Here is a 13,954-nt window from a genome sequence, read left to right as displayed (position 1 = left end):
GTATTTCTTGTCGTGTTAAACGTGTTTAATCCTGTTCCTGCAGGTTCCTGTCCATACATAAAGGTATATATCTCTCATTTACACATAACATCATGGATTTAGTAAAAACTTTAGCTGATTTTCGATAATTTTAATGATTAATACTTGTTTGGAGAATTCATACACCTCATTCTTGAGTTTTCCAAGTACTCAATAGTACCTGCAACTTTTATTGTCAAATATAGTATTACATGCCAATATATAAGTCAACAGAAATATAGTTTTATGTGCAGTAATGAGACAAAATGCAAATTAAGTAAATCTTAAATAAAGTGTTGGTGAAGATTTGCTCTCTTTGAGAATTTTTCGTATGCGCTATGCCATTGCGCATAATGAGTGATGCAGTAGTTTCATCCGAGGATCTCTCACCTTTACTGTTCTTTAAATTCTCGAAGCTGCGCGCGCAGCCCCCTACGACCGAAATGGCACCAGAGTACAGAGCTTGTCGCAAAAGTAAACTTTTTGTTGTTTTCTTTAGTATTATTGCAGAATTCATCAAATTTTTATCTGTTTCGAAAATATATAAGGTACTTACTACTGTTGTGTAATAAAATTACATGTAGCTCTCAATGTACTTTCATTACAAGATCGCATATTTTAAATATCCGAAATGGTTAGTCGATCTTCGAAATTTTCTACATAAAACAATTTACAGTTGGCGTTCTCTCGCTCAAGGTCGTTGTTTATAAAACGAACATCGTGAGGTTACGACAACTTGACAGCTTCACAAATATTACATAGGGTTGGTATCATTAATACTTATTATTTTAATCACTTTTCATGATTGTATATATGTACATATTCTAAGTTTAAACGACATACATATTTATAATCATATAAATATATTTATTTTCAAATTATGTTTTTTTTTCGTTACAGATATTTTATTATAAAATAAATCGTCTAAAATCGAGCTCCTTCGTTGGCCAGTTAATGATGAAGTTGAGTTCCTCTATTGCCGATTTCATGCACAGGAACATGAAAAATAATGTAAGTCCTATTTCAATTGCTTAAAATTCTATTAAATGTAGATATTAGAGTTTAGTGTCAAGAGTGTAAAATTCCAAAATTCAGAACTTCATTTCCGAATCATAAAGTCAACTTAGAAGTAAATTCTTAATATCTGCATTTATATGTACAATTTCTAATTTGTTGGGACGATCGTAAATGATATGGAAATAGCAATGGGGCTCAAGAGCTTCAAAGACTTTATATATACTTCAAACTCTACACTAGCTTCACGCTTCAGTCGATACAGTAGATTCCTTACGTTGGTCTAAAGTCTAAACCATTCTTCTGTGTAAAAAAAAGCTTTAGCTCAGTAAATTGAAAATCCTTCCTCTGTTATTACCGCGCTCAAGAATTACTGTAGTTGTTAATTCAGAGTGGCATCAGTAATAACGTTTCATTATGCACACCGTCTGAATAACGTATCAGCCATGTAGCGCGCTCTTCTCAGGCACGAAGTGAATCACGGTTAGGTCCTCGACGCATATCTCGTATCGCGTCCTCCCATAAATTAAAATACTATTCTCAGACGAATGCACGCGCGTGCGGAGGGCCGCGCGTGTACCATAACAGCGCTGTTGCATTAAAATTTATGAATCGACCAGAACGCGTCTAATAACGCGATCTCGACCATCGAAAGAAGAAACAGCTATTACCCTGGTCAGTAGCTCATTAATTGGTACGATCATTCAGTAATTCGTGAGCGCGTGTTACCCAAAGACCGTGGGTAAAATCGTATTGCGAAAAACGGTGTGGGCGTGATATAAAATGGAATTCATCTTGCAGACGCCCCAACGCGCTGCCGTGATTACCTTCGCACGCTGATTGTATAAGAATTCAGTCATGCGCGGATAACTGTGGAACTAACAATTTAGGAAATGCTCGAGCCACGGCTAAAAAATATCCATTTCCATATTTGACTCACGTTCCCCGTATTGATGCGCCAACTACGCGGTTTAGCAGGATGTAACCCGATTCACGGGTGGAACGAAACATGGGAGAGGAGAGACGAAAGTTAATGCGCGGCACGCGGAGATTGAATTGAAGAGTTTATCCGCGGAACGTTTTGATTCCATGATTTTTAGAAAATTAGAAGTCCACGGGATCTTCCTTTCGGTATTAAATTTGATACGTTTCTCTAAGTATACCTTCCATGTTAAAGGAATAATTATTTTGTGCTGTGACTGCATTAGGGTGGAATACTATACAATTTAAAAAGGAAATAATTGGAACACTGTCGTGATAACATTTCATGTTACTGCTTGTTTTGAATTTCGGTAATAAGCACGTTTATTACACGTGTTCATTAAAAAAGAGAACTGAGTGTTTAAATAATAGTAGTACATCTACAAGGGCGACCTTATTGTATAATAAAAAGTGAGTCATCAAAAATACAACACGCCTAGCTGCGCCATTACCGATTATTTTGAAAAACTTTTACTTATCTTGTCATTTCAATATTTTTTCATGTTCTAGTATTCATATTATTCGCTACTTAAGTTACTTTTTAGTCGCATTGTTCATATTATGTATACACGGGAAACTCGAGAATAAAATTAGAGAAATTGAACAATTTCAAATTTGCAAAATAGTGAAAAATATAAGTTTAGCTAAACAGTCTTATAAATCTAGGTTTACTGTACACTTTTCGCTTGCGCGTGTCTAAAATTTAATACTTCCTTTTTATTCGATCATCCTGAATATTAGTTGTCCATGTTCATATAGTATGTACATATTGATTGTAAATATTAAAATTTACCGATACGTGAGTTAGAGTTTCCATTTTTCTACGAGCTAGTTCCATAAAAGAGAATGTTTCCTTTTGTACTCTATTTTGAGATGGATGCCGTTTTACGTGGTTGCATAATAAAACGAATTTGAAATCACGACAATAGATAGAGCGCGTGATTGCAGGGCGTGAAATATTACTTGCAAAAGGTATTAAAGTCCACGAAGATTTATTAGAAGAACATATACAAACGCGTGTTTGCGCGTACTCCTTTGTACACGAATTCGTGTCTAGGTATTGTTGCGCGTTTGAAATTTAAATAACGGTCGCCAGAAGTCGTCAACGAAGTCTTTTATACCTCCACCTCACAATTATTGTTAGAAATATCTCCTTTGATTTCAAAATAATTTAAATATTTTAATAATTTCTCTTTTTTTCTTCTTTTTTTTAATACACTGTGCAATAGTAGTACATATATTTCTTTTCATTTACTGCTCAGTTCTCTATTCTGTGCATTTAATATTCCAACGAGAACAAGCTGATTAAAATTACCATTAATCTACACCGTTTAACTTACTTTTGAACTTTGCAAAAATGCAGAAAAGAATAAGAATTCAATTTTCGTCTCACTTCGAGGTAGAACAACACCTTCGGGCGACAGTCGCGTTCGTGCATCGACGATATCTCCTGGTTGGAATTTCGCCTAGGAAAAGTCGCGTGTCGGAGCTCCTCTCCTCAATTACCTAAGTCCAGTGATTTTGGGTAATATCGGTTCGAGGGTAGCCACTTGCAGAGGCTGCCAGTCTGCGGCCCCGAAGCGGAGGATCGCCTCTTCGTTTCCAAGGTGCGCCTTAGCCCGCCCAAACGTACCTTAAACAACGTTCTCGCGACATTTACCCTACGTGTTGGGAAAGAACAGAGTGGTGTTTTTCGTGAAATTTCATAAGCACGATAGCGTGCTAACCCACAGCCAGGTAGCCGATGCTGCATTTGCCTTCGGGCCGTGTTAAACCATTCACGCCCATCGGCCACTTTGGTTACTATGCACGCTGTTGTGGCCAACGCTCCGCTCCTGTTGCCCAGAGTACATATATGTGTATACTTTGTATCCAGGAGATTTCGCTCTTGGGCTAATACTTTCCATAGATCGATTCTCGAAAGGGGAGGTAATAATACGAAAATAGAAAAGAAGACGTGGGAACGATGGGGTGTACACTACTGTGCATAAGTACTTGGACACTTTTACGTTACTGGAAATTTATGAAACACTGTTTTATTTATATCAACTGTTCTCGACTGTTACTCTCACCAGTATTTGTAAATCATATAATCGCCTGAGATGAGGTTTGTAGCCAAAACTATATCATAGGATTCTGTTTAACGTATTTTACATATTGCAATAGTGCTGAAGTGTCCAAGTACTTATGCATAGTAGTGTAGTATAGTCGATGGAAAAAGAGGGAGTTGAAAGAGGCAACGTGTACTTATTTCATATTGGGGTTTATTCGAACATAAATGAGTTTATTGCAGTTGGTGATATACTGACAAGTCACTTTTATGAATAGCAAATTAGAAAATTTTTGTTATCGCGTGGAAATTTTAGATAGAGTGTCGACTGTACATTTCTGATTGGTTAGCTAACTCTAAAATGGCTATTTTGCATGTTAAATGCTTATTTTTGTTTGGTTATTTAAAATTATTTTTTTTATGACGTTATTAATTATTGCCTGTTTATTCGCATTGTTAGCACACTGATCTATGAATATTGCATTCTATGAACTGAGATAAAATATGTTTTTTGCCAAAGCTATTTTTCAGGATAAAACCTGATAATCGTGATTGCCACGAATTTGTTGACAGATGCCAATTGACTGTACTTGTTATGACAGAAATAAATGAACAGTTAGAATAGAGAAATAATAACAAACAAAATGTTGAAATATTTAAATAAATTAAATTTTCAATTCGTAATTATGATATGGTATGGTTTATCAGACATAATTAGACATTTAAATCGTTACGTTATTTTTACAGTAACAAATCATTGAAATTTTCGTGGATCTCGGAAAACGATTAATTTCGTAAACATTAAAGGACAGAATAAGAGCAAGGTGGTAATTCACTGGCGAAAGTGTTAAGTGGCTCACCATTCGCGGTAAATGGTACTCTGTTGCTTTCGCCTTTTGTGCTCGAAGAGCTATTAAGCAAGTTTAAGTGAATTAATTATTTCATGAAGCAATTTGCGAGGATGATAAATGCATTTCCGATTAGGTCTCCAGCACAGCAAGATGAGACAGCTGTTTTCTCCTCGGTAACAGTACACATTGACTGACAACGAATATGCCTTGCTCATTTGCAAACTTAAATGTAACTTTGAGACTCTCTTACTTAAAACAGAGAACTGTATTTCCTCGATAATATCAAAAAGCTCGAACTAGTTGATTCTAATAAAAGTTGATAAATTTTGCCAGACAGAATAATTTAAATTTAGGTTGCATTGAAAATAGTCATAAAAGAAAATGAAATGTAACATGCTCGGATACATATTTCATATCTCAAGAATGAAATCGTTCGGCACACGTTTCACTGTTTCTTCTTTCACCCTCTCCATCACAGGGCCATCGATTTCATAAATTACCAATGACGTGCACAACCGCAAGATCATCAGATGCAATATCACGCGCAGAAAATCAAAGGTTCCTCACTGTAACGGTTCGCTATGACAATCGGCAAGTTGATGCATAAGCGATATTCACTGATGACCAGTATAATCGAAATGGAGGGATAAAAAAGGGAGAGTGAATAATGTAATCCGACTGTGAGAGATCTTGTAACGGACTGTGGCTCCTGAAACCCTTCATAAAATAATTTCAATCAGTTAGTAAGAACAGTTGAAATAGTTACATAAAATATTTTTTGATACGAACGATCTAGACGTTATTCAAGATTTCATGGGTTTGACTAAAAAGTTCTCTCGGTTAAAACTTCAAAACTTTTTACTAAATTTCGATGAAATTCAGTCACGTCATCGAAACAGTATTAAAAACCATTGAAGAAAAAATTAAAAAAGATATTTCATATTATAATCTTCTTCTAACATAAAGAACGAAAGGTGCAATTTAAAAGCGATGATGAGACTCGTATAGGTTTCGAGTCTCAATTAATTGCATCGCGCATCATGAACATGGTAGCTTTCTCCATCCACTTGTCTGATACGTCAAAGACGATATCCGATCGTTTTTTGCGGGCGTCTTGTGCTTCAGTGAAACTTTGCAGCACGTATTTATGTATATGGACATGACTGCGTCAGAATTTATATTGACGAATTTCGCATTTAATTAATTGATATCAGCGGCTGGTAATACGGTTGATGATACTGAGGCGATGCAATGGTAGATAATGACATTCTTCGTTCCTTTGGTGAAGGCGGAGCTCTTTGTGCACTGACGGGAAGAACGAAATTGTCGATCTCCTCCATCGTTTCCCTGGATTATTATACTAATTGTAAGTCAAATAAAATATGAAAATGAGAAATAATGTGCACGTACGAGAAATGACAAATATGGCTGTAATTACGAGTTATTTGAGTAAACGCTGGCGTGGTAATGGCTTTCCACTTTGGGGAATTTGCCTCTTAATGTTTAAACGATTAAAGTCATTATTGCTGAACGTGCAGGCAGGCATTATAAGAAAAAATGGTTATTAGGCTAATGGTATTGGTGTCGTTAAAGAGTAATAATACAATGCAAAGTATAGTATTTTGAAGAAATTAAAAGAAGTAACGTTGCTCTTATTTTTTGCTAAATTTTGATTTAAAGGAAGAGAAGCAAGTCAAAATAAATTCTTATTAAATATTAATAAAGGATTAAATTTCATAGGTTTCAATCTAATCGAAAGCTACTGTTTCCTTTCAAAGAATTCACACACAGCAATTGTTCATGTCTAATTAAAATATGAGTCAGTCTTAATTAACATTTTTCTCAACAAACGTAAGTTGAACATTTTATACCATTCTTTACTTGTTATCATAAGCTTCAAATGCATTGTATGCAAATTTCTTACCTTTAAAGTCCACCAAGTATATCGTCGATCATAGTGTAAGGAGTTATCAGTGAAAGTACACTCCGCTCGAAAATATTGTGCCATACTACCATATTAAACGCATCACTGATTCAATATATAGTACACAGTAGACAATGACTAGACTTATTCTTCACCACAAACTTTCAATAATGTATATCAGTAATTATATTCATTTACTACAACACGATATTTTTATACACACATTATACAATCCGTTCACTCGATCTGAACTAAACTACTACGAATACATTATGAGTTTGCAATAAACATTTTCACTAATATAATACAGATATAGGTAAAAGTATATCACTCTTTTTATTTTAAAAGTGCTCTCAGTTTTCTGCTCCCTTATTTATTTATCTCTAAGAAATATTCACAGAGTGTCTACACGAAAAAATCTCATTTTAGAAAAGTCATTCTTCCAAGACTGAAGTCTTATTTGAACCCCTGTCTGAAGTACTTTCGCGTTTCTTGTTACTTTATAATAAACTCCAAATTACTTACTTTTCATGATCCAATACAGACACATTACCAATTTCACCAATAGCGTCTTCTGCTACTAGACCCAACCAAGGCCTAATCTCCATAAACGATTCTCTGTCAGCGAGAGAAGCCAGAAATTGTTTTCGGACAAATCATAAAGTCGTACAACAAGGACATTACGCGCTTTTCTCCGAGTGAGATTTCCTTAATTTATTCGACAGCTTCCGTTGCATCTGATTGATTGAAGGCGCGCCATTACGAGCGTCGGACGTCAGGACGCCCTTTGTCAAGATAACGACGCAACAGCGAGCCGCGAGCTTTTAATCATCGTGAAAAATGCACGCTACCGGTTAAGGGTTAACACTTCGTTATCCAACCGCGAGGGGCCATCTATCTCGCGGCGCGAATGTCTTTCCCATCGGGCCCCTCCACAAGAAACGGCGCAGCGCGCGGTGTGGACACGCGTGGGACCAGCGTGTGTGTATACACATACAGGCACGTGCACACGAGTTCGTATAGAAACACGTCGGGCGTCGTGAGCGGCGTGAGTGCGGGAATTCGCGTATGGGCCTATAAAAGTCTTCGCAACGTTTAACTGCGGCGTCCCAGGCATAAACTAAGGACCGTATTGCTTATATAGTGCAGAAATATACCGTGGCTAAGACGATGCAACGGTTTTATACGTCTCGTCCCCAACCAGCATCGCTTTCCTCCGCTCAAGTTTTCTTACCTTTCTGTTCTTCTTCCTGCCGCCATCGACAATTTTGTAATCTTCATAGGAGCTTTGAATCATGTGAGCTGACATTTCTGGCCTTTTCTAGCTAGATATTACTTATCTTCGGATTTAGCGATGGTGTGTAAGATAGAGTTTAGATTGGACTCTTCCAAGGGGGACAGTTTTCAATTGTGGAACTTTGGTTTGCCTGGAATTTCTTAATGAGTTTAGAAGTTGATTTTATTTGTTCTTCTTGGTCCCACCAAGTGCAGAAATCTATCATCACTTTCTCCTGAATAGTTACAACCAAACCTGAACACGTTTCCCAGCCCTGCCCCCATGTTCACAAGGACAGGCATCCATGTTCTGCTCGCGGAAATCCGTCACGTCAAGATCCGATCCGAAGTAAAATAAATGCATCGCCATATCGCGGTGTAATCAAATAAACCGTACGTCTGCTCGCGATACGGAATTATCACGTCTCTAAAACTGACCTTCCTCGGTTCCGTGGCTTCCGTTCGAAGATTCTAGCAACTTGCATCCACGTAACGCATGCACATGGTTGCATACGTCGCATGTTGGCGCGAGCTTGCAGGGGTCAGCCACACGTGGGTTATTTTCAGCCCTCTTGCGCCAGGTCCAGCCCTCTCGTGGGAACAAGTGACTTTTTACTGACACATCGTGTCTTCTCTGTCACGTTTATGTCCACCTGTGCCTGCGTGTTGGAGAAGTTTGACCAGCTACGATGCGTTAACATAAGCTGACGCGGATAAGGCCATGCAGCTTGCACACAAAGACACACGCAATCATTTGGCAGGCGTAGAGTTGGAGGCAATCGGTGCTGAAGCTTTGGTGACTCTGTTCAGACTTGGTTAAATGGTGTATCAATTATTTATTTAGCATTCAATTTATTCATGCTCCATTTGTTTGAGGAACAGTTAAATTAATAGTGCTACCAGAGAAATTAAAATGCTGAGTGCTGAGTAGTTTCGGTATATTAGATTATGTTCATCGTAGTATTGGTACCACTTTAGGTAGTAGCTAACAGAAGTTGATATTGTGTTCGAGTAAGAATCGATTTCTTGGACCTTCGGCAAGTTACAGAGAGGAATCATTTCTTTATTAATTTTATTTGTTAGTTTGTAGACACATTAAAATTGATGCTGAGTGGAAATAGTGATACGTTCGAACACATCATGAGTCTTTTTATTGGATTAATCGTTTCCAGCGAAACGAATCTCGGATATTAAACCGTTTGCGACTTGTGGGTAGTGAAGTTGAACCCAGTATTAAGGGAAGATTTTATGCAAATGAGGCATAAACAGTGTAAGTGGTTTGCAAGGATCCAAGGTCCTTCAGCGACTCCTGGTTCAGTTGCAAGATCAAGAAGATCCTTTTTTGTAATTTCCCTAGCAGCTGCTTCTCAAAATTAGCAGTATGCCAGCCGACCATATCATAAATCCGGTTATCAAGAAGTCCTGCCAACGAACAACACGTTGTCAAACAGGATTCTCTCGAAGTTTTTTCCTTACGTGTTTGCTAATATCAAGCGGCAAATATCAGACTTAAGATTGTATACATACTCATGTAGTTGCATTTTCTAGGAGCAGATTCCAAAACCTATGCATGTTGTTGTGATAGGACATGAAATATCGAATCTAATAGTGTACAGTTACAAAAACTGGTATTAGTACTTCGAGAGACATTTAGCACTTACATGCTTTAGGAAGATTTATTTTCTGACTTCTCTAGTTAAATACTGAGTACTTCATCAAATTATCTAACCCACGTTTATGCTACTATTCAGTCCCTAATAGGAAGATCATCCTCATCCTAAAAAAGTGTTTACAATTTTCAAATTTAAAAATTTTTTAATATTTTAATTTTCAAATATTTAGATTTTTAGATTTTCAAAATTTCAACATTTGTTATTCTTTTAACTCTAATTTTACTTGATTCATCTACTTTTCAAAAATGTGTTCCTCTCTTTTTCTCCCAGTCTTTTCCCCCCGTAACTTTCTCCGAGTATTAATTTAACTCCGAAATAAACGGCCGACACCGAAGCGACACAGCCTCAAACTGCTCCACCCTAAATTTAATGTCCCGTTATCATGTCTCCCGCGTCAATTTTACCCGACGCCTCGAGTTGGTCTCGCACAAGATTCATTAACGATAACAAAACGATCGAGGGTAACGGCGCGAATCTCTGAAAAACGATTATCAAACTGTATCAGTGGAAAAAGTTCAGATAGTCACGTTTGCAGCGCGGTAAATCGAAAAACGCGATCGCGACTAAAGAAACAGGTTTACTGAGGTGAAAAGCTTTTTGCCTACAATCGGGTTTACAAAACGAAAATCTCTGCTCGATTATTGTGCATGTAGATAGGGGAGCAGAGGCGGGGAGGGAAGAGAAAGAACGAAAGCGATGGAAATCCTCGGCGAGTATGAAATGCACGCGTAAGAGAGACCATGCAATAAAGATTCTTTCGTGAATCGCCAATAACGTTGCTCCCGAGCTATCCTGCCAGTCGATCGACCGAAGATTATCGTGCTGTGAAACCGGAAAGGGGGGAAACCGGTGCACAGTCCTGGTTAACTGATCGCAGCCGAGATAAAAGGGCAAATTGTGGTTACAATGTTGTGTAGTACAGTCGATCCCAAAAGGCTGATGTTCTAGCATCGAGTGTGCGAACTTAGGCTCTCCCTTCGCCATAAGCGGATCAAGGGACCCTGGAATCTCTGCGACCTTGATACGATTAACCTGGACAGCGATTAATTGTTACCTGTGAAGTGGATTCAGTTTGGAATATCAGCTTACTATGATATAGTCTTCCCTTCTTAACAAAGAAGGGAATGGAAATGACAGTGAGTATAGCAATGAGGAGGAAACTGACGTTTTTTGCATTTGTCGTTACTTGTTTTATCTTCTATTGTACACCGCATTATTTTTTACTGAATAGTGCACAAGGGTTGATTTAAGGTGGGTATTATTTACTTGCAGGTAAAAAATTAGATGCTGCAGTAAATTGTTTTCGTGGATGTAGTACTATTTTTTTGATTTTAGAGTGAATAGAATATTTTTCTTGCATTAAATTATTGTATTAGCTTGCATTCAAACGTGAAGTTGCCAAGTTGCGTGAGGTCGTTGGGGGTAATAGCTTCTTCGAAAAGAATTGGAAGCTGTGCTTTTTTTTATCTTGCTCGATGGACCAGCATCACGCGGTTTTATGAAGACGTAGTGGCACGTAAGAAGCTGTGGCTTTGAGAACGGTATGCAATGCGTCTGAAGAATGTCTCTGAGGTCTTAGGCCTATGATTTATTGCACAAGTCACTGAAAACAAAGTATGGATTATGTTGAAGCACAGAAGCAATTATGTAATGTTTTACATCACCTCTGAGTACGAATACAATTCCAGGTAGGTTGCAAGCATTTTCTTTAAATTTTATATTTCTCAAAAATTAAAAGCTAAACTAATGAGTTACTAGAGTAGTTATAGTTATTAAAAATTCTATAGTTATTGCAGCCATGGTCAATTTTAGTGGTTCAACTGCACTCTTACTTCATTTTCAAATATCACCGAATAATAAAATATTTTTCCTAGACAGAAAATGTTAAATTTAAAAAGTACTACACTTGAAATGGAAATTTATAATTCTAGACCGCCACAAGGAATTGGAAGACCGCCACAAGGAATATGTCACTTTTATTAATTTATAACGATACTTATTTCTCATACACACAGAGTCTTCAATTATTGGTCATCCAGAGGCAGAGAGTGTTAGACCACCAAAGCGTTACGGTTCTCCAACAGTTAACAATTCATCCGAAGCCTGGTTTCAGTTGAAATATGGCTGGCTGCACGTTCTAAAACAAACAATGGAATGAATGAAACCACAATTGCATTGGCCGTTTTTGCAAGCACCTGAAGAACAAGAATTCCTCCACGTAGCCTCGTTTCCATCAAACGTCACCGTGGATCCGACGTCACGACAGACCACGCCGCACATTATCGGTCATCGTCGACAGCTTATTGTGGCTAGATGAAATTTCACCACCACACTCTTACCACAACTGTAATACGTTTGCCTTCGACATTGTTCCGCGAGTTGATCGAAATCGATGCACAAATGCAGTACCCCTTTGGAAACTCGTTCCGAAACTAATGCTTTTTGCAATGTAATATGTGGTCCTGAAATCGAGATTTCAAATATATGAAGAATTTGAAAATAAAGTGACCGAAATGGATCGGGAAATCAACGTACCAGAAATGTCCAGTTTCTTACTGCAGAAATAGAAGCAATTTTGTACTCCTTGTATTACATCGTTTCTTCTTGAAAAACACAAATTTGTACCTAACATTTGTAAATAACTTTTGTTTCGCTTAATCTATCTATTTTATGTATAATGAAATAATTATGTGCTTTATTCAGAGCACGAAAGAAGAGAGCAAAATTGTATTAAAGTGTTTGAAATGGCAGGACACATATGAAATCCAAGTTGTAAAGATTCATTGACTGCCTACGCCACTGGGCCGATATCTTCGTCCAACTATAATCTTGAATGGATAGTTTAGCTCCAAGGAAGACGAATGGTATGGAAGAAGACCGAGTGCAACATTGCTGCTTTGTCGGCGAGGAGACATACGATGTGGAAGCACTCGATGTGACGGCGGGAGGGCGAATTAGGCTCGATTCATAACGCTTGGCGTATCTCTGACGGGTCAAGGAACGACTGAAGCCGATGGCCACGTTCCAGCATGATCCATCAACGCCAGTGATCGACGATTTGCTGGAGAATGGATCGACTTCACCAGAAGACTCGTGAAATAAGATTTGTAGCCGTGACAAGTATCGACGACATGAGTATGAATTGTACTTAAGGTGGCTAGAGAAAAGTTCGTAGAGGGGGTAAGAGCAAGCGAGAAAGAGGTGGCAACCGACTTCGAGCTGCTAGTGATGGCCTTAAGTTGTGATGGACTTGCAGAATTCGAATAGTTTTTATTTACGACTGTGTTTTGATAATCAAAAGGTAAAATTTTTATGGCCATCCTTGATTAGGAAAGGGAACAGGTCTGAAAGTTTCAGACGTGAGTTATTTATCATTTTGTAAAGTCTTATCACTTAAGTCAAAATTAAATGAATGCAGTGATAAATGTATGTAGTAGTGATACTGTATTATTTGAGTACTTTTTGATTGAGTACTTTTGCTCCAAAACTTGTAACCATCAAACTGTTACATAAATCTATTCATTCTGCTTTCTTTTATGTCTCTCTTTTCTTTTCTGTGCTACTCGAACTTCTCTATTATCTGAAAATATTTGACAATGAATCAGACACTGTACACGTTACACTATAAGTCTTAACTCTTATCCTGTACATATACAAGCGTGTAGAATTTACAATTTCAATGCTATCATGTCAATAAGGCTCAAGTGAAAGCATACGAAAGCAATGAAGACAGTAAACATTCGATACCAATACGTGAGCTCTGAAGAGATCATCCATATGTATGTACCTTGAATTGCAGCCTCCCAACATTGCAATGCTTTTACAGAATGAGAACCAGACACTCGGTTCTCGAGAAACATTGCCACCGAGAGATGCTTTCGACTACTACTCCAAGGCTTCTCTATCCCCGTATCACAAAATTATTCGAAAATTTACAAGACAGTGATTCGAACGCCCATCGTTACACGCAGCCAATCGTGCATCGGCAGCACACGCATTGGCGTAAGGCGTAAGAACACGTTGCGGATGCGAGGCCCGCTGTTTCTTTCCTTCTCGCCCTATGCCTTTCTCTCTCCAAACGCGTCGACCCGCGGGTAAAAGGAGCGGCCGAGGTTTGATACATCGAATGGCAACGATTACCATTTACAACATGTACAAGACAGCGATC

General features: G+C 38.0%; 1 long non-coding RNA gene across 2 annotated transcripts; it reads left to right on the top strand.

The window, feature by feature from the left end:
* Window positions 1–2: 2 nt before the first annotated feature.
* Window positions 3–13,316, top strand: LOC143178930 (uncharacterized). 2 transcript variants are annotated; one of them, XR_013001874.1, is made up of 6 exons: window positions 3–63; window positions 273–492; window positions 695–781; window positions 919–1,029; window positions 10,704–10,922; window positions 11,802–13,316. It is a non-coding gene; the product is annotated as an uncharacterized LOC143178930 (long non-coding RNA). The 2 variants fall into 2 exon arrangements; XR_013001875.1 differs by lacking the exons at window positions 10,704–10,922; window positions 11,802–13,316 and adding an exon at window positions 3,417–3,441.
* The last annotated feature ends 638 nt before the right edge of the window (window positions 13,317–13,954 follow it).

Source organism: Calliopsis andreniformis, chromosome 5, assembly GCF_051401765.1.
Source record: "Calliopsis andreniformis isolate RMS-2024a chromosome 5, iyCalAndr_principal, whole genome shotgun sequence".
Lineage (NCBI taxonomy): Eukaryota > Metazoa > Arthropoda > Insecta > Hymenoptera > Andrenidae > Calliopsis > Calliopsis andreniformis.
This window is presented reverse-complemented; position numbering and strand designations above follow the sequence as displayed.